Source organism: Aulonocara stuartgranti (genome assembly GCF_965226115.1).
Source record: "Aulonocara stuartgranti genome assembly, chromosome: 1".
NCBI classification, from domain to species: Eukaryota; Metazoa; Chordata; class Actinopteri; order Cichliformes; family Cichlidae; genus Aulonocara; species Aulonocara stuartgranti.
This window is the reverse complement of record NC_138939.1, coordinates 19,951,476-19,973,748: the sequence shown is the minus strand read 5'-3', so window position 1 is coordinate 19,973,748 and position 22,273 is coordinate 19,951,476. Positions and strand designations below refer to the sequence as shown.

The 22,273-nt window shown below is 36.6% G+C and overlaps 1 long non-coding RNA gene across 1 annotated transcript; it reads left to right on the top strand.

Annotated features, from left to right (window-relative positions):
- The first annotated feature begins 5,081 nt into the window (after window positions 1-5,081).
- On the top strand, window positions 5,082-21,679 carry LOC309702591. Its single transcript, XR_014275634.1, has 4 exons — window positions 5,082-5,466; window positions 8,742-8,805; window positions 16,819-16,865; window positions 20,931-21,679. It is a non-coding gene; the product is annotated as an uncharacterized lncRNA (long non-coding RNA).
- Window positions 21,680-22,273: the final 594 nt, after the last annotated feature.

The window sequence follows — 22,273 nt, the reverse complement described above, 5'->3', positions numbered from 1 at the left end:
GGCTCATCCTGATAAAAACTAAGTGGTTGCTTGTGGTTCGAAAAAGGTGTTGTGTTTGAATAATGTTTTCCTTATGAGTTATTGATCTGAGAAGTTCAAACATATGAGTGTGTTTCCCATAGGTGCAGTATGCTTCAGGCTTTGAGGAAAAAGACTGGTTTGTTATGCCGCCTCTCTGTATTTACACTTATTAGCTCAAATGTACCAAAATGTGGCAACAAGGTGTTTTTTTTCTCAGGCAGAATCTTATGTTGTAGAGTCATATTAACATCAGACAGATTTAGTGCCTCCCAACAACAAATATTCTTCTCTCTTTAGACAGTATTTGGCAGAGTAAGTTATTTAACTTGGATGCAGTGTAATTATTTATTTAATAAGTATATGCAGTTTAATACCATTTGACAGGCAGGTTGTTTAAGGTGAGGAGGTCACACTGACAAAGCAGAAGCCACCTGGGACAAAGCTGACCCTCAGTCAGAAAGATCACCAGAATAAACACTCAGAAACCTGCTGTGAATAATAAAACTTCAGGACAGAAACTTTTTCCTCACAGAGTTTATGAGACACAGAAAATACACAGAACACATTAGAGTTCTTAATTCACTTGCTTGTTTGATATTATACGTAAAAAAAAAAAACAACAACGATAAAAACTGCAAAGTCAGACACAGCATGTACTTTCTGTAAAGGAGGGAGAAGATTCCTTTCAAATGAACACCTTTGATCTTCACTGGCGTGCAGTTTACTATCCTGTCACTGAAGATAATTGCAGGTAAAAATCTTTCAACTCGTGAAGTGTTTGACTGCTAAGAAAAACTTATTAACACAGTAATATTTCTGTTACTCGTCTAATGAATGCAGAGCTGTCAGGAGGATCTTTCAGTAAGAAAATCACAGATCAATGATTAGATGTTGCTTTTGGGAAAAAGGCTGGTTTGGTGAAAAGTAAATGTTGTGGAAAATAATGCAATACTAGTTATCTATTTCACTCTTTTCATATATGCTTGGGTACTGATATGATATTACATAAATTATTTCATTTTTCATTACTCATCACTCATGATACATTAACAATAACTACAGCTTTGTGTTGGCTATTAAAAAAAACTCACTGATCCCAGCTGCAAGTAACATCATCATCCTCATCCTCATTATTTCCACCTGACATTAGAGGCATTCTTGCCAAAGGAAAGCAATTCCATTGCATTATAGTGTGATGCATGTCTGCAGAAAGGTTAAAAAATTGAAGGTTAAACATCATTAGCTTCTAAGAAGAGGTTAGACACCTCTGCTTAGTGAGCCAAGAATCTCAGCTAAGTTAGGCCAGAAACCAACGTGTATTTCTGTCTTTGAAAAAAAGAAAGACAGAACGAAAAACAAAAAGTACTAGCATTAGTGAAGTCGAATAGCTAGAACGCTAGTTATTAGTTATGTATTTGTTGTAATTTCTTTGACTTGAATTTAGGCCTTTATTTCACACGGTAATATTAGGGTTGATCTGAAATTCATACTGACCCAAACACACAGCCAGAATCATAAAAAACTATCTTTAGACTCCCACAACAGATGGTAGGACTCCTCTGGGATTACGTGAAGAGCCCGAGGACACTGACACAGCCTAAATCCACAGACAGACTGTGGCAGGTCCTCTTAGATCCTCAGAACAACCTGCCTGTGAAGTTCACTGTAGAAGTCTGTGCGAGAGTATCTGAGAAGTGGTGACAGAACAAATAGTCGGTCTCTGCAAAATACTGACTGAATATGATTTCTTTTATTTTCTGTTCTATTTTTTCTGTTACTGCATCTTATACAAATGATCAATACAAATAATCAATGGCATTTAATATAATTGACTTAAACATTATTCTGAATAAATTTCTGTTGTCTGGAGTGGATTACTGTTACTGACAGACAGAAGGACAGGTGAAACAAGGCAATGATACCAAGGTTTTTATCAGCTTATGATGCTACTTCTTTTCTTTGCTTCTTTTGTTTTTACAGATATCGTTGCCAAAGCTTAGCGTTAAAAGGCTGTGTGATGTGTCTCCAGCAGCTGAAAAATCCATCCCTAAACTTCGGTCTATTATACTCCCTCTGGCACAAACAGACCTCCACCTACGCTTTGCTTCATATCAACGTGCCTGACATTTTGCAGTGTTTGACTGACGCTTTGTCTCTGCCGCAGACTTTGTCTGAAGGGATGGTGTCAAGATTATGCCAATTTCCCATCTTATGTCAGGACAGTGAGATGTGGAATAAATTCTAACTAAGGAACTAAATGAAAATAAAGTCTATTGTTTACCGACTGGAAAAAAGTTTGCGTACATTTACTGGCAGAGATTTAGATTTATGGAAGCACTTAAAAAACATCCACCGTAAGTAGAAAGCTTTTCCCCACTGCAAGCATTCATCAAATAATGATGCAAAAGTGATGGTTCTTTATTGTCTTGTTAAACTGAGATAAACATTACCAGTAATAAAGAAATTGGGGTTTCGCAGCTACAATATCAAACTGTGGGTATATTAAAGGTATTGGTGTCTAAGAGCACATTAAGATTCAAGCAGTCACTTCAGAATGCTCTGAATACCTTTGATCATCTGTTCACATATGAATACAAAATATTAGCAGATCTTGTGATGCCATAAACTTTGTGAGAGAGAAACACAGCATTCATTTTTGTTTTACTTTATTTTGATTTATCACTGCCAGTGTTACAACCATGTTTCCATGGGCTTTGGTATAAATCTGGTATAAATAGACAGTTGTTGCTTTGGATGTAGGCTGGGGCAGCTGTGGTTTAGGTAAATGGGATGGTTTGAAATCTGGCTCCACTAGTCTGCATGTATCCTTGGGCAAGATGCTGAATCCTGAGTTTCAGCTATTGAAGTGTGTGTATGAATGTTAGGCAAAACACTTAGGCGTAGAAAAATGTACTTTTATAAATGTATGTGAGTGAGACTTGTAGTAAGAAACTACTTTGAGTGATGAGATTGAGTAGAAAAGTGCTATATTAGTACAAATGGTTTACTACTTATTTCAGGTTACTTTCACACCTCTTACAGCATTAATTTTTATGAATGATTTTATGAAAACTGAGAAAAAGATCTGCATCTGAAACATGAAGTTATGAAGAGACTCTAATGTCTCAGTGCCTTTTCTTTTCTCTTATTCTGTTCCATTTAAAGATGCAATAGACATGTCCAGTCAAAACAATATTTTAAAAGCAAAGTTTTTTATGCCATGCAAATTAATTTAATGCACATATATTGTATATAATCAAAATGACCGTGAAATTATTTATTATTTTTGAAGGATTTCCTTATTTTGCGATTCCTCTGAGGGCATTTTTTTTAATGTAATGTCAGTGTAACTGGAAATCGAATATTTTTAATATGCACATTTAAAGAAACCCTAGCACTCAGACAGTAATATGCAATTTCGCCCAGTTATTGGTTTGAACATAGTATTCCTGAATTAGATACCCAATACAGCAGAAACATATCAAATAAATTAGAAATGGGAATGGCATGTAACAAAGTGTCCCTGTCTGACATGAACCTATCTAAAACTCCATCTCCATTGGATCTCCCATCTCAGCTTGGAGAAGATGTAAAAATGATTTGGTTGCAGGTTTTTTGTTTTTTTGTTTTTAACAGAACACAGATGTGTTTTTCATGCTGCTCTCTCTTGTACTTAAGACGTTGTGAGGACTCAAAATGCTGGGGAAAATAAGTTATATTAAAAATTTGGACATTGACAATAAAAAATCTGGACCCACCCTATGTTCTAGGGCAGAGGTCGGTAACCTTTACTAACACCAGAGACATTTGCATTAGAAATTGTTTTATGAAGCCACAAAACATATTTTACCTTTACAATGAACATGACACAGCCCATTAACTATAATTTAGCCATTTAACATAACTAATAGTTGGAACTATTTGCTTACCACATGTCACCACTCTGCAGTGGGCAAATTGTGATTATTTGGTACTTTAATATTTCTTAACATTTAACATTTTATTTTTCTTGGAGCTGTTTTGTTGCATTTTTGAATTCATAACCCCAAAATATTGAAATATTGTTTTCTAACTATTTACTTATTTTTTTACAAACAACAACAAAAGAAAATACAAAAGAGTAGCTTTAAAGCTATTAAGCCCATTTTGTGTTTGTGCAAATGGATCACAATAAGTAAACATATAGTGGTAAGTAAGTAAGTAAGTAAATTTTTATTTATATGGCACATTTCTAGATAAAAAGATCACAAAGTGCTTCACAAAGTATAAAATAAAAACAGACAAAAGTTAACCAATCTCCCTTGGTTTTCAGCCTTGTATGCTGAAAAACAAGTAGGCCCTGATCACATGACCTCAGGGACCTCCTAGGGACATAGGGCTGTAAAAGTTCAATGATGTAGGCTGGTGCTTGTCCTTGAAGAGCTTTAAAGGTCAGAACCAATATCTTAAAATGGACTCTGAATTCAACGGGGAGCCAGTGCAGCTGTATAAGCAACGGTGTTACATGAGAGTACTCAGATGTTTTTGTTACAAGCCTTGCTGCAGCATTTTGGACAATCTGCAGACGCTTCAGGGAGTTTCTGTTTAGACATGTAAACAGTGAATTACAGTAGTCCAATCATGATGAAATGAATGCATGAATAACAATCTCCAGTTCAGTATAAGATACTATAGGGCTCAATTTAGACGTGAAGATTTGACGTGAACATCCAGAGTAAGAGCAGAATCAAAGGTTACCCTGAGGTTCCTGATAGACAATTTCACAAATGTTGAAAGAGGACCAAGAGCATTCATTATGTTAGGTACATGTCTGTCCGGAGCACATACAAGGACTTCAGTCTTTTCTTCATTAAGTTGGAGGAAGTTGTCAGCCATCCAACCTTTGATGGATTCTAAGCACTCGTTTAGAGTCTGCAGCTTAGAAACATCTTAAGATAAGATAAGATAGGATAAGATAGAACTTTATTAATCCCTCGGGTGGGTTCCTCTGGGAAATTCGATTTCCAAAAAGCACAGCACCGACAGAAGTTACAGTTACAGAATATTATATATATATATATATATATATATATATATATATATATATATATTAGGGGTGCAACGATATTCGTATCGATATTGAACCGTTCGATACAGTGCTTTCGGTTCGGTACGCATATGTATCGAACAATACAACATTTGTAATTTATTTTATCAATTTTCCTTCTGACGATGCTGTCTGTGTGGAGCGCTCAGTGAATCTGTGTTCGACTACTCCGCCTAGGCTGCACTGTCCAGCGCAGATCCACTGAGCGCTCAACACAGACAGCATAGTCAGAAGGAAGAGCGCAGGGCAAGCTAGCGAGACAGAAGTTAAGCTCTCCTTTTAACATGGACCTCCCCCAACCTCATTCAGATCTGGCGTTTGGAATTATTTTGGTTTTCATGTGACGTATGACCCTGAAGGTAAGCGAGTCATGGACTAAAGTAAAACAGTATGTTGGATGTGCCATGCAATGCTCAATTACATTGGTGTGAACTAGTGTGCTAGCGCAGTTAGCTCGTTAACGTGTTGGCCGTCTAGCCCCATGCACAGAGCGATCGGCGGTAGCTCGTTAACGGAGATTTGCCGTGTTGTGGCGTTAAGGTCATTTCAACGAGATTAACTTGAAAGCACTAGTGGGAACACAACGAATATGACTGCACATTTACGCCGACATCATCCTAGTGCAAAGACAAGTGGAAGCAGACAAAAAAAAGCAAGCATGCTACTAACTTTAGCCGAGTCATTTAGACAGCTGTTAGCACATGATTCTCCTTATGCTGCTGAGAATATAGCCCAGAAGAAGCGGATAGTATAGCTTTTATTTTGGAAAGAGCCATTTCTCTGTAATAAACTCTCTTTTCCAAAGATGAGTGATTCCTCAATCAGATACAGGGCTTGCAATATCGCTAGCCCGACGTCCCGGAGCTAGCGATTTTTTCAGTCGGGCTACCAAAATCTATCTCTGCCCTGCCCGTCGGGCTATTGTAGGAAAAATATATGTCAATGCTTTTGCATTCTTTCAGAAATGTAGCTGGGTAATTATGTCATTGGCATCGGTGAGCCACTGTCAATATGTGACATATTGAAGTCGCGTTTGAATTTGCGCTCGTTTTTTTGCTTTCACTTTGCAATCGTGCGAACTGTGTATAGAGAGCGACAGCACTGATCTGTGAGTGATGATCATTTGTGCACCAATTCCTCTGACATGGTCTTATTAATCGTTAGCTTACTATGCAAACATGACAAGTGAAATCTCCCGCAGCAAGCTTAAACATGTGAGAGGTTGATCGCGCAGAGAATCGCTGAGCTTATGTGAGTGAGTGTGTAAAAGCATTTCAGTTCTGCTGAGCCAAATAAGACAGGTCAGGGTGAAGAAGTGACAGCCAAAGAAAAGCTTACCACAAAACGGAGAAGTTATGACAAATCAGACTATAAGGCAAAAAGAAAGTGCAGCTTTATGGTTTCATGGACAAAAGAATTTCTGTGGCTGCAATATGACGAGCTATATAACCAGGGCTGCACATAAGTGGTCCGCAGGTGCGCATTCGCTGTCAAAATAAAAAACACGCACAAGGGTTAGGGTTAAATTTAAAAACTACTTTTGAGTTAAAATATATATTTATAATTTTAATAAATGACAAATTAAAAATGCATGAACATTTTTTTGTATCGAAAAAATATCGAACCGTGACACCAAAGTATCGAACCGAACCGAACCGTGAATTTTGTGTATCGTTGCACCCCTAATATATATATATATATATATATATATATATATATATATATACACTAGAGATGGACCGATCCGATATTACGTATCGGTATCGGTCCGATACTGACCTAAATTACTGGATCGGATATCGGAGAAAAATAAAAAATGTAATCCGATCCATTAAATATCACGAAAGCACCTCACAAAACTTGCAACACGCCGTAACTCACCTCAGAACGTTAGCACGTCGGAGCAGTATGCATCACGTGATAGAGCGGCTGTGGCATACAGGACCTGTCGGTGGTCTGGATAGCATGTGGAGCTTCGCTAGCAACCCGGCATTTCATCTCCGACAAAGTTATCCCCGAGAGAAGTAAAGCAAGTGTGTAAGTCCATCTCTGAATGTTTGTAAAGCATTCCTGCGTTAAGCTTAACAAACGATATATGGAGCGACTGCCTCTTCTTGCTGCTACTTCAATCATGAAACTGCTTAACGATCAGCTGATCGGCTTTTCTGTCGCCAGTCGTGTCTCTAGTTTGCTTTTGGCCCACTTTGCACCAGAAAGAGGAAACCAGCGGCTGAACAACAGCAGCACGTTTAAGCTTCATCAGCTGTTGTTAGAATGTATTTAATATTACTTTCTACTCGAGGATCTTTTTCTAGCTGACGCTGGTAACTGTGCAGGGGCGGATCTAGCAAAGTTTAGCCAGGGGGGCCGATAGGGCATTAACAGGGAAAAGGGGGCACAAAGACATACTTTTCTTTCTTATTCTCATTTAAAATGTCTAGCTTTTAATAAATAATTATCTGACACCCAAAGTTTTAATTTGATGTAAAATGAATAGAAGTCAATTACTGTATATAGTAACTATTAAGTCTAATATATATATATATATATACCCTAGTAAGCTATAGTACTTTTTCCTTTGGGAAGGTACCATCTGTGCAGTCTGCAATTCTGTTGAAGAAAGATGTTGAATCTATTTAATATTTCTTGAAAAATAATTGATTTCTGTGCATTTTTTTTCACACTGCATCAAATTAAGGTTGATTACGTCGATTAAGCATCATGAGGTGGCGCGTGAGGGGTGGTTCCCTATTTTTTATTTATTTATTTTTGTTGTTGCTGGGAGTTGGAGCCCTATTAGTTAGGTTGCTTAATATTTATGCTAAGTACTCTTTAAAATACCAGAATAGGGAGGATGGTGTAGGTTTAAGTTTATTAGATTGATCAGTATTGCTGAACTATGAAATATTTTTTTTGCATACAGGTATAACAGAATAGCTTTAGTGTAGTTGTTGTTTTAAACTTGAGTATGAACTTATACAAAATGCAGCAAGATATTTAAAAAACAGTTTTGTTGATTAAAAAACACTATATCGGATTCATATCGGTATCGGCAGATATTCAAATTTATGATATCGGTATCGGTATCGGACATAAAAAAGTGGTATCGTGCCATCTCTAATATACACACACACACACACATACACAAACATATATAAATACAGAGACTAATATAAATAAAATGTACGAAGGGGATAAATAGAATAAATAGGAATAAATAGGAATAAGGTTTAAAATTCAGGAATTCAGGTTTAAAAGAAATATATAACTGGATGTCAGGTCATGAACAATAAAACAAACAAAATCAAGTTTTAATTAAATTTTGATTAAAAGTGCAGCCACAGATAAAGAATACCAATGAAATGAAAGGAAAAAAACTGTCTCTCATTGTTAATTTGGAGATTCAGAATATGAGGGAAATATCTGCATGCAAATCCTTAGAACAGGTTTAAAACCTCTAGGTCCTGTAACTCACAGAGTGAAGGTGACCATACCTTCAGTAAATATACTACTACTATACTACTAATGTATCTTATTTGAAGGGGGTCCAGTGAGAAGATGTGACTGAATTTTCAAGGAAGGAACCAAAACCCTGATGTGTACCTCCATTTTTTTTTGTAAATTCATATCCTAGAATTCTCTTCCAAGCTGGAAAAGTGGTACGGACGGCATGGTGTTCGGAAAGATGTGCTTCACCTGTAAGTTTTTGCTGAATGTGTGCTGGCTGCCATCATTTAAATGACAGTCTCGCAAAGCACTATAGCAGACGCTGCAGGTGGAGGAGGCATTCGGCTCTCAGCTCAATATTCCTTGAAAAACACAGAATTGTGCCGAATAATTATAATTTTGTTTAGATTTATGTCACAATCGTCACTTAGAACCATTTCAGGTGCATCATTTCTATTTATGACTGTTTTTGTATATAACTCTAGCTGTGTATGTCACACTGGTTTAGATTTGTTTTAGATATACGTTACCAAACTTCCAGGATATTCCTGCAAACACTTTGGTATACCAGGTAAACACTTCCCATCCAAAGGTAACAGGATTGGCTTTTCTGTGGCATTTGATGCTAACCTTTCTGAATTAGCCCTAAGATCAGTGTCATGTGATTATATGGTCTTGAGTTCATCTCATCTGTTGTATGTTTTGCTTTTTAGAAACACGCTGTGCTTCCTGGATCTGAACTGAATCAAATCATGCCTTATAAATTTCCTAAAGAACAGGCTATGATGTTCCTTTGACTATAATAAGAAGCTGGCTCATCTCCTTGGATTTTCTTCCTGACCTTGATCCTGTCTGAAGGATCTTTGTTTAGTTTCTTTTAAACTTTACTAAGATTTGGAAAACAAAGATACTTTTTTTGCTGGGTAATTTTTTAGTAGATACAGTCTCTTAGAAGATTATATAATTGCCAACAAAATTAATGTGAAAATAATCATGCTGCACTTAGTTTCCAGCCAGAATCTGGATCAGTCTGGAGAATCCAAAATAGAGAGAAATATTAAATAGAAAAATTAAATATTCCATGTCAAATATATATATATTCTATACGTTCTTAGGACTTGGTGCCCAATCTTATAGTGTTGATCTGATGATGATCACTCCCCCCTTGCCATTGCATTTATGTTGTACCTCAGTAATCTCTAGTTGTAATAGCAACTACCAAGACAGGTGTTGCAGGTAATATTTATTAAGTGAGTTTCAGAATAATTGTGTGAAAGTTAGATGCTTAAATTCTTAGAACCTGGGTAAAATAGTGGAAAATGAAACACTGAATTCCAGGTCTGATCTGTAAATATAAAGACATCTGGTATCTTTAATTAAAAAGGAAAAAAAAAAGTTAGAGTTATAAAAGTTATAAAAATATCTATCTGGCCAGTGTCTAATATCAATGTCAGTAAAGTGTGTGTGTGTGTGTGTGTGTGTGTGTGTGTGTGTGTGTGTGTGTGTGTGTGTGTGTGTGTTATTGGGTTTCACCATGGATACAGCAGATATTGTTCCAGTGGCTGTGAATCATTCTGTCAGACTAAATGAGCTGTCTGATAATTAGGGTTACTACATCAGCATGCAGTCATTGTTCAGACAGCTCCATCTCTCAGCTTTCTGTCTCTTTCCCATTCCACTCTCCTTCCACATTCACACAAGTTGTTAATTAAATTTCTTTATTTAGGTTGCCCATTGTTTCACTAATACGAATTTCAGGGTTTGATAAGGTATCGTGTGCCGACCAATTCATGACCAATCTCATGTCCACTGACGACAGCAAGTTTAACTACCCCCAAGTCCAAGAAAAGAAGTCAACAGCATCAACAGCAGACGTGCACAGCAGAATGAGCCAAGTGGCAATTGCAAATACATCACTTTTGTGGTGCCTTTATAAGAAGTCTAACAATAGTACAAAGGCCAGTTTCCATCACTTTCAAACAGCGATCCTAACCATGCTCGTTCATGGCCACGAAACCTTGGCCTTAATGAAACAAGATCCTTCAGTGTTTCAGAAACGGCTGCAGATTGGGGGGAAATCTACTACACTGATTTCTGTGGAGCCAACAGTCTGCTTATTGGTGTGTCAAATGAAACACACCAAAGAAAACATGGACCAATTAGATCAGGGATGACTTGAAGTGCCGATAATTCGATCTCAGCACACTAGAACTAATACCATTAATAGAAAGGCTTGGAAGACTGGGAGCCACAGTGGTGTCCTAACTATGTGGTCAACCACCTGGACCAGTTGCTTGCTAGAGCTGTGGCAGAGAAGAAGACACAGTATTGTAGCATTAAAATATGATGTATGACATGTGTATAAAGGAAAAAAATATGCCATTGGTTTCAGAGGTTGGAAGTAAGTAGAAAAAAAAATACTTTGTTACTCTACTTAAGTACAGTTTTCAATTATCTGTACTTTACTTGAGTAGGTTTTGTTTCTGACTACTTTTTACTTTTACTCTCTACATTTTTAAACAAATATCTTTACTCTCTACTCCTTAAATTCAAATTCAAAACAGGCTCTTTACTTTTTCTTTAATGCATTTGAGAGAAGTTATTATTTCACCTCCAAACATCAAACCAATTTGAGCCTAAACAGGAACACATGAAAGGCAGTCCTGTACCCCCAGTAATCACCAGACGATGTCGCATAAAAAGAGACGACGTGTACCAAAGTCTATCAGTGCAAAGAACATCAGCAAACACACAAACGGTTTGTGTGCAGTTTGTCACATGGTGTGTTGGTCAGACACGGCTCATGCTCAGAATTAGGTTACATGACATGTAACAGTGACTTTAGCTGATGATGCTGAGATCCATTGACTGACTTCCAACTATCTAGAAAAAGCATAAACAGTGTACTGTCAGTGTAGAGGATGGAAAGCATACAGGACAACTCACGAAACATCTGCCCGCATCTGGTTTAATTAAGTTGTGGTTCAGCTTGAAGATATGCAAGGCTTATTTGAGAGTTTAAAAATGTGTTAGGTAGGATGTAGAATTATTGTAGAGACACTGACACTGCCCTGGATGCAATAAAGGCCTGAGTGTGTCATGAACTTTGGAGTAGATTTCTAGGAGGCCCTCCCCCACTTTGAACTGTGAAAGTAAGACAAAGAGAAGTTAATGTCGAGTGGAAATTCCCCAGTGGAGACCTGGGTGGGGGTCTCAGTGTTTGTAATATGCTAACTCTGTTTTCTCTGTTGTGCAGAGGAATTTGGTGTAGCTTAGGTGAGGAGATTACTTTTATGACCGGCAGGAAGTCACGTACGCAGAGACACACACACACACACACACACACACACACACACACACACACACACACAGTGCTTAAACTGTTACACTCACACATCCACACGCACACTCACTCACGTGCACTCACACATACACACAGGTACGCACATACATTCACTCACGTGCACTCACATAGACATACAGGTACGCGCACACACAGGCACTCACGTGCTCGTGCATACACACAGACACAGAGTTTGCAGCACACCATGGGAGTTTTATGATGTGGTCACTTCTATAAAGCTGGCTGTAACAAACAAAGGAGTGGAAAATCTGCAGAGGGACACCAGCCTGGCACATCTCCCCTTCTAGAAGATGCATGCTTAAATGAAGATGAATAAAGATGAATAAAGGTTTTGTGAAAATGACTACTGAGTTCCGGTGGCGTCTCTGGATGCCCGAGGAATAAAAAGAACCGGGGTGAAACTGATTTCGTAACAGTCAGCTGGGGTCAGCTGATCAGAGCCGACACACTAAAAAAAATCTACTGGAGCTCTTAATAGAAATGATTTTGACTTATGATTCTTTTCCCCACACTGAGCCATTACAGCCAATCTAACCCCCCTGCTGAATCCAATTTAACCCCTGACTGTACTGACTGACTGTTTAGAGGCAAAGTCACCCTCTACAATGTAGGCAACAGAAAATAATTCTCCTTCTTTTTCTTCAGATTCAAGCTGAGTATAACTGAATTTTTTTTAAAAGTTAGACTAAAGTTGTATTCCCATCTAGTCAGATTATTTTATCATTATGTTAATATTGCACAAGGTTCAGTTAGCTTTGAACAAAAATAGAAAGATCCTCCAAAGAATTTGTACTTCTACTTAAGTACAGAATGTCTGTACTTCTGTACTTTTGTCAACTCTGATTGGTTTGATTCTTATAGGTGCTTCTCTTCAGACAGATGGAAAATTTAAAAGATTTTATTTCAGTATGCTGAAGTTGTAGCACAGATGGCTTCATAAATAAGTATTATAGAAATGCAGCATTCTCCTTTTTTAAAACGTGTCTTTTTTTAAAATTATGCCTCAGACAATCAGTAATATAAAAATAACTACAGCCTGTATAATCACCAGTGACTTCTCAGACCACACCTATTAATGACCAAACAATTAGACCTTATGCTCCCCTTCTGGCGCTCTTTCACTCAACACTCTGCTGTGAGAGCATGCTTCCAGCATATTTTGATCTCAGTTTTACACCTACAAGTTTCGTGACAGACAGACACAAACAAACTTATAAACACCTACCAAAGTACTCAAAACCATCGTACACCGTACACAAACACACACAAGGTTAAAACAATACCAGCGCCGTTGTCGTGCCTGGTAAATATTTGCAAGGAGTGCTTGGATAAGTGGGGGCATATAATTTGATTTGTGGGTTATGAAATTGTTGCATAGTAATTGACTGAAATTGCATCTCAAGTGGATGTTTTGCTAGAAGCAACATCTTAGCCTTCGTATATCCATTTACAAACAACTCATCTCTCACTTGTCCTTCCATAAGTAAGAGGAATTAAGTTAATCCCCTTTCAAAACACTCAAATAGCAAGGATACAAACATTTTCATAAAACCTTACTAGACACAGAAAACACAATGAAAGCTGGAAGCAAAATGGTCTACATATTTTCTTTCTACAAGCAAATAATGCTCTCTCAATGACATAGACAAATACATGACTGTGGACCGTGTAGGAAAACCAGAGAACATCCACACGAGCACGGGGAGTATATGCAAAATCCGCACAGAAAGGATCAAGCCAACCGCCGGGTGATCGTGCTAACAGCTGCATCCATGTGCCTCCCTCCAGCGAGTGCCATTAGGAGTGAATTGCATTGATGTTAAACTTACATTATCTGTTGTTTAGTCCAGTGGTCTAAGAAATAAGAGGCCTTGTCTCCTTCACTTTATTACCCAGCTCCGCTATACTTTGCTCGCTAGCTTAAGTTCCCTTTCAATCTAATCAGCAAGGTAAACCAGCAGATTTATTCGTTTAATCTCATATTCATTTTTCCTGCTACTGCTATGATAAATCACAGGTGCTGGGTGAGTGGAAATGACAGTAAATGGAGGGAATGAAAGAGAGTTGTCAAGTCTGTGACACATGGGGATGCAGCAGTCAGAAACACATTTCTCTCTGTGCCAGCATGTCCATATTGAAGCCTCCACTTGACAGAAGTGATGCTGCAAACATCCATATTTATCAGCACCACTGCTGCCATGTTAATGATTCATAGATGGAGTCATTGTTAGAATATCAGCCCATATAAGACATTTGTGAGCACTTTGAGTGCTCAAACAAGTAGAAAGGCGCTATAAGCACCAGTCCATTTTAGATTGTTTTTTGTTTAGCTTTTCAATCATTTTATTTTATTTTATTATTTTTAATTAGATTTAGTGACTTAGTAAGCTGACCAAGACATGACTGATTGTAAGCCGTAATTATAAATAGTTAAATTTTCCAAAATCATAAAATCACATCAAATTTGGTCTAGATTTTTTAAAGTTTTATTTCATACATCACTTTATATCTTTTGATAAAGTCAAATTTCTGATCCTTTAGCATTTATGTATGCATAATTATGTTATGTTTTCTCTTATTTTTTGTTTTGTTTTTTATCATTAGTAGCAGTAACTAGTGTTTCTGTTGTGTTTCCCTTGGGCTTGTTTGTGTCTTGGCTTCTCTCTGTTCTCTTATTAAGTGTTAAGACTCATGCTGTTCATCTCCTTTTGGCTCCTTAGTCTTTTAGTTTGAAGGTTAGTGTTCCTGTGATGTCATGTAATAGTTTTGCTTCCTGTCTGCCATTCCCCACTACCCTGGTTGTTTTTACCTGTAGGTGAAAGGAGCTTGCAAAGAAAAGCGTCTGGACTTCTTTAAGTTACTTGAAGACGTTTCACCTCTCATCCGAGAAGCTTCTTCAGTTCTAAGGTCAAATGGTGGAGAGTCCCAGATATAAACCTAGTGGGAGAAAAACCTAGAGGTGAAACGTCTTCAAGTAACTTAAAGAAGTCCAGACGCTTTTCTTTGCAAGCTCCTTTGACTACGATGACCTGAATGACTGAGAACCTTCACAGACATATCTTACCTGTAGGTGATTGCGTGCCTCTGTTTTTCAGTTCCCTCCTGTGTCCAGTCCTTAATCAGCCCTTAATATATACATAAGGTCCTGTCTTTACTTGTTGTGTTGTACTGTTTATGGTTCTTACTTTGTTTCTCTGTGTTTTCTTCTTTATTTGTCCCAATAGTTTATGAATTTTACCCTTTTTGGATCATTTGTTGTTTAAACGTAGAAATCAGCTTTTATAAAGAGCTTGATTTTTGTTAACTGTTCTGCTTAACTGTCCACATGGTTACATTGTGACACTGCTACTCATTTATCAGATCCCAAAATTTTATTCAGATGAATTTAATAAATTCATGTATATTAGAGGTAACAAGGACCAACCAGAACTAAAATTCTAGACTGACAATTAACACCTTTGCTAAGATTTATTGTCATTTATTGTACTGCCATAAAATACAGCTTCAACCCTGTCTTCCCTGTGTCTTGGAGAACCCAGAGAGAACACAAGCACAGGGAGGCCCAGCCAACTCAACTCATATTATACTGCTCAAAAACCAAAAAAAAAAAAAAAAAACCCAAGGGAAGACTTGAATAACACATCTGATCTTTACAAATAAAACATTCAAGTTAAAAGTCTTTACTTACATAACTTGTGTAATTAACAGTCAGTGTAAGCCAAAATCATCAAATCTTTAAAGATTTGAGTCAAAATTTTGCCAGAAATCAAATAAAAGTGCTCTTTTAAATTCCTTTGTAAATTTTATACACCCCAAAAAAGTCATGCAGCTTACCATCTGATTAGGCAAATTAGTTTCCAAAGCTTGAGGGCTGAATAATACTGTGAAACTTTTATTATTTTACACGATGCTCCAGTAATGGAGCACTGCCTGAACTAAATCCTGATCTGATCATTAATTCTACTATATTTTCGTCTTCCTCAGAAACACTTGGTCACTGCCATTATTCATTATTTTTCACGGAAATCTGAAAAATTCTTTTAAATTGTGATTTAAGTTTTAACCAGTTTAAGTCATTTCTGCTGTTAACAAGCTATTCTTAAGCCTGCAGGTTCTTAAGCCTGTAGGTTTTTATGTCACGCCATTTATGCCATTTGTCAGCTTATTGGAACAGGACAGGCAGGAAAAATAAACAAATATAGGAAGTACAAATAAAATCAAATCTGAAATATACTCAATAAAATTATAAATGGTTTAACAGGAACACAAAATTTTACAAAATGTAAATAGAGAAAGATATAGACAAGGATGTAGAGTATGTCGATAATTTCTCCACGAAAATAAGAGTCACTGAATGATTTACGCATTTGCCTAACAAGCGATCAATCCTGGGAGGAGGTTGTATCAGGGAAGGCATAACAATGTGCCAAATCAAACATGCAGCACTACCTGCTGTGGTGACCACATTTTGAATAAGGGAGCGACTGAAAGTATTCTTAATTCCTATGAATTAAGAACATCAGTGTACACAGAAATCCTTGTGTTACCTATGGGCTTACCTATGTGCTCAAATGTGGTCTGTGATTCACCGTCTCATAAGGTAAGGCACAGAGTCCTTGTACCTGTGGTTTTTATGCAGCCTGACAGTCAAAGATAGTGGTAATATAGCGGTTCTGAAAAAAACAGTAGAGAACGGAAGCATGGCAGTAAAAGAAATGAATAAATGAAATCGAATGTCATTTATCAAGCAACAAGGTAGATTGTAGTTTCACACCAGCAAGCTGTAGTGCACAATTTGTGCTGTTCTAGTGTTCATTTTATTCTGTTTTCAGCTATAAAATATGCTGTGTTTGTGATGTTTGGATAATAGATACCCATCTTTTCCTGTTCTTCCATTTAGTTACACCGAGAGAGAAACCGAGAGCACAGGGCACCAATATGTGAATGGTAAACAAGCTTCATATGAGGATGAAATCCTGGGGGATTCTATGGAAAGTAACTGCCTCTACTTAGATAAACAGCAGTGAATCCAGAACAGGAGGGAATGTAGACTGAGGGGGAGGGAAGCAAGCATGGGGAGAGATGTAAGCTCTCCAAGTCCAGTGCTCCATTATTCAACAATGATAGTTGTCACATGTAAAACGGCCGGTTAAAGAGCTAAACAACAGATCATTGAAGATTTTCAATGTGCAAAAATTGGCTGTTATGATGAGCCAATTCATTTCATTTCATTCATTTCATTTATTTATTCATTTTCAGGCACAACAAATACCTATATTGAACATAAAATACACAAAACAAAAAACAAAAATTGCCTGAAAAAGGAGTGGGACGAAGAAAACTTATTAAATCCCACCCCTATACTCACTCATCAACAAAAAAAAACAATAAACTTCCCGCAGCTACGCCCATCATTGCATACAGACCCATCAACAGCTCCGGGCACATACAAGCATCTAAGCGGCAGCTCGCAACCAACAATTAGAGCCTTCATAACTGAATACAGAATATATAAATTATAAATTGCATTACCACAGGTAACAGGCAGTAATAACTACAAGTAACAAACACACATACATATACATACATATATATCTACACACACAAGTACATATATGTACATACATACGCACACTTTATTTATTTATTTTTTATTTTGGAATCCATACCAGCAATGGTAAGAGAACAGACATTACAGAGCACACTAAAACCCATCATTGAGTATACTGTGACCAGACCAACTGTTTGTAGAGAAATTTAAATCTATGAATATTTTTGCATTGTTTCAATTGTAAACTCAGACTGTTCCAGATTTTCACACCACATACAGACACACAAAAGCCTTTACGGGTTGTTCGAGTTCTGGGTAATTTGAATTCTCCAAAGCCTCTCACATTATAAACCTTTTCTCGAATTTCAAATCTAGTTTGTAAATTTGCCGGTAAAAGTTTAGTAAAAGCTTTATAAAAAATTATGGATGTATTGTAATTAACCAGATCCTGGAATTTAAGTAACTTTGCCTGAAGAAAGAATTTGTGAGTATGATCTAGATAACCAGCCTTGTGAATAATACGCAGTGCTCGTTTCTGTACTGTGACTAATGGATTAGTTGTATTTTTATATGTATTTCCCCACACTTCCACACAATATGTAAGATATGGAAGAACCAGGGTACAGTACAGAGTACGAAGTGCATCTTTATCAAGGAATTGTTTCACTTTGTTCAAAACTGCGAGGCTTCTAGAAATTTTGGTTTTTATGTGTCTGACGTGGGGTTTCCATGAAATTTTGTTATCAATTATAACTCCCAAAAATTTGTTTTCACTCACATTATCAATTGGTACACCTTCAATGATAATTGGTAATTCTATATTATATTTTAAATTACCAAAAAACATTGCTTTAGTTTTATTTATATTTAATGATAATTTATTTATGTCCATCCATTTTTTTATTAATTGTAGCTCCCTGTTTACAGTCATTACAAGATCAGTATAATCATCGCTACTGAAAAATATGTTGGTGTCATCTGCGAACAGTATGAGTTTAAGTACTTGAGAAACATCAAAAATATCATTTATGTATACATTGAAAAGTTTTGGTCCCAACACTGACCCTTGGGGAACACCACATGTAATACCAAGTTTCTCTGAATGGTAATGCCCTATGCTAACATATTGTTCCCGACCCGTTAGGTAACTTTTTAACCAGTTACCAGCTTTCCCTCGAATACCATATCTTTCCAATTTATCCAGTAAAATTGAGTGATTGATTGTGTCGAAGGCCTTTTTGAGATCAACAAAAATACCAACTGCATATTTATTTTTATCCAGTGTATCAGTAATTTCTTCTACTGCCTCAATTATCGCCATTGAAGTGGTTCTTTGTGTTCTGAAACCATACTGACCAACATTTATTATTTGATGTTTTTCAAGGAATTTTTCTAATCTTGAATTAAAAAGTTTTTCTAGAACTTTTGAGAATTGAGGCAGTAGAGAAATAGGCCTATAATTGGTAAAACTGTGTTTGTCATTACTTTTATATAGTGGTATTACTTTCGCAATTTTCATTTTTTTTGGAAAACAACCGGACTGAAATGATAAATTACAGATATATGTTAAGGGACTAGCAATATTCAGAATAACCTGTTTAACTACAGACATATTTATGTCATGATAATCCATTGAAGACTTACTTTTACATTTTAATGTGATATTTATTACTTCTTGCTCATTTGTAGCTGAGAGGAACAGTGAAAAGGGATTTGATTTTATATTACTGATATTTTCATTTTTATGACACGGGATGTCCGCTGCTAGTTCTGGGCCAACATTTATGAAGAATTTATTGAACCCATCGACAATATTACTCATGTTGTGATTTTCACCATTTGCATCAGTAAAATATTCAGGATATGATGTTCCAGAAGATCCTTGTTTAATTAAGTTGTTTAACACATCCCAAGTTCCTTTTATATTGTTTTTATTTTCATATAATCTTCTTCTATAATAAAGTTGTTTGCTCGTTCTTATAATATCAGTCAATTTATTTCTATATGCTTTATATCTTTGTTCCACTTCTTTTGTTTTTACTTTGATAAACTGTTTATACAGATTGTTTTTCTTTTTGCAAGCATTAATAATTCCTTTTGTGAGCCAAGGACTTTTTATCTTTTTTTTCTTTGTCATGTGTTCGTTTACAGGACAATGTTTATTGTACCACATAGTAAAAATATCTAGAAAATTATCATAAGCCTTGTCCACATCTGACTCTTCATACACCGAACTCCAATCTTGTTGTGCTAAATCGAAATTGAAGGCATGAATTGCTTCTTCATTTATTGTTCGCTTTGCTATCATGATCTTGGTATCTATTTTTTTTAAATCACAGTCACACAAAGTAAAAACTGGTAAGTGGTCAGTTATATCACAGACAAGCAGACCACTATTAATTTGGAAATCCATGACATTAGTAAAAATATTGTCAATAATAGTGGCGCTATGTGATGTTATTCTGCTTGGCTTTGTTATTGTTGGATATAGTGATAAGCTGTACATTGTGTCAGTAAAGTCATCAATGGCTTTTAACCTTGTTGGATTTAGCAAATCAATATTAAAATCACCACAGATAAATAGTAATTTTTGGTTCACCGAAGCAAACGTTTTTTCTATCCATTCATTAAAAGTGTCAATACTTGAACTGGGTGTCCGATATATACAACTTATTATAACATTTCTCTTTTTTTCATTCATAATCTCAATAGTCAAACATTCCAAAATTCCATCAAAAGCCATAGACATAGTTGTTACAACATTATATTTTATAGAGTTATGAACATATATAGCAACCCCGCCGCCCGCCTTATTTAATCTATTCATGTATTTTAAATCATATCCATTCAAACAAAAATCTATTCCTTTATCGACATTGAACCAAGTTTCAGTGATGGCTATAATACTAAAGGGGCGAGAAAATTGTTGCAAATAGTCCTTAATGAAATCAAAATTAGAGTACATACTTCTGCTGTTAAAGTGAATTAATGAGAGCTTCCCGTCTAGGTTAATTTCTTTTTCATATTGTTCCTGAGTGAAATAATTACAATTTTTAACAAAAGAAGAGAGAAAGTTACTTTCAGAATCTATTTCTGGATCTATTATATTATGAGCTGCCTGTTGTCTCAATTACAACTTTTTTTTTAAGATCTTATTTTTTATTCAATAAAGCTGCATTGTCAGACGGCACCATTTGTTAGTCTTGACAACAGATCATAATAATAAAGCAAAAACATTTGTGCATGTGAGCCCGACGGTGGCTGTCTTGTGCTGAAGACGATTGTGGCAGATGAGCATTGTTCTGCTCATTCATAGGCTTTTAAATGCATCCTTGTTTTCCTCAATAAGATTTCATCTGTGGCACCTATCAACTGATGTTGCCTAACCTCTTGTTAAGCTTGATAGAAGTCAGTCTACAAATTACAGTCTGTACAATAATTCTGTTTTCTTTTTCTTCCAGCTGCCTCCTTTAGGGTTCGCCACAGTGGATCATCTGCCTCCATCTTACCCCATCACCTGATCCTCCTTCATCACACCAGCCCTCTGCAGGTCCTCTTTCACTAAATCCATGAATCTTATTTGAGATTTTCCACTTTTCCTTCTGGCAGGCAGCTTCATATTCAGCATACTTTTTCCAATATATCCACTACCCCTCCTCTGCACATGTCTAACTGTCTCCAAACTGCTGAGCCTGAGCTGTGTCTCTGATATATTCATTTCTAATCTGATCTGACCATCTTCAACTCTGCCAGCTTCATATTCAGCCCTGGTCTCTTTATATGGTTCAAAATACAAGATAAATATAAGCTATATGATGATTCTGTGTCTGCAGCTCTATGTGTGAGGGTCTGCTTTCTGCATAATGGCAGGGCCAACAATGCCAAAAACATGACTAGTATTAGTATAATAATTAGTACATGCACTTATAAGCATGCTGTATCTGTATACATAAAAATACATAATGAGCTTTTCTCATTATACTTACAGTGTTGATTTTATTACATTAATTGTAGTAATGGACTGGCTATAATTGGATTATATGGTCTACTAAATGTATTACACTGTCAGTGTAGCCAATCCTCCTGCATCACTCCAGAAATGGCAGTGCCAAGCAGCTGAAGGATCCACCAGCACCACTTTGATTGAAAAGGCTCTTCTGGATAGAAACCTTGTAAGATATATCCTAAGGACACAATCTACCCCAATTTTTTTCACTAGCAGCACCATGAGGTTGAGGTTTTAATTTGTAAAAATGCTTCGATATGTAACCAAAATTATACAAAATAACAAATAGGCCTCCAATTTCGGATCCAGCTCGAAGCAATTCTCAGCCAAAATGCATTCTCAAAGAGCCAATCTTCCTCTTTTTCTCCCCCCCCAATTATTCCTTCAGCCGAAGTTGCTTTTCTTTAATTTATCCATGTACTATTTTGTGTTTTGCTGGCATTCTTTATAATAAATCAAAACCACTGATGTTTCCAAGACCTTGAATGTGACGTGAGCCATACAAAACTCCACCGTACATCAGTATCTGCTCTACTATTTTGTTTTTCCAAAGACCTGAATTCATAAGTAACTTCATCAAAAACCAGCATTTTAAAATGAAGAGTGTTTGGCGCTGGATGCCGGATGCCCAGAGACCTTTTTTTAAAAACCACTTGTGTTATGAATGCTGAATGTCGGCATATCTGGCTGCTAATAAGCTGCATTTTCTGAGGTAAGTACAACTGCAGGAGGAGGAGAAAAATGCTGCCATAACTGTAATTGCCAGGATTTTCAGGCACATTTTCCCCCAGTTGGCTC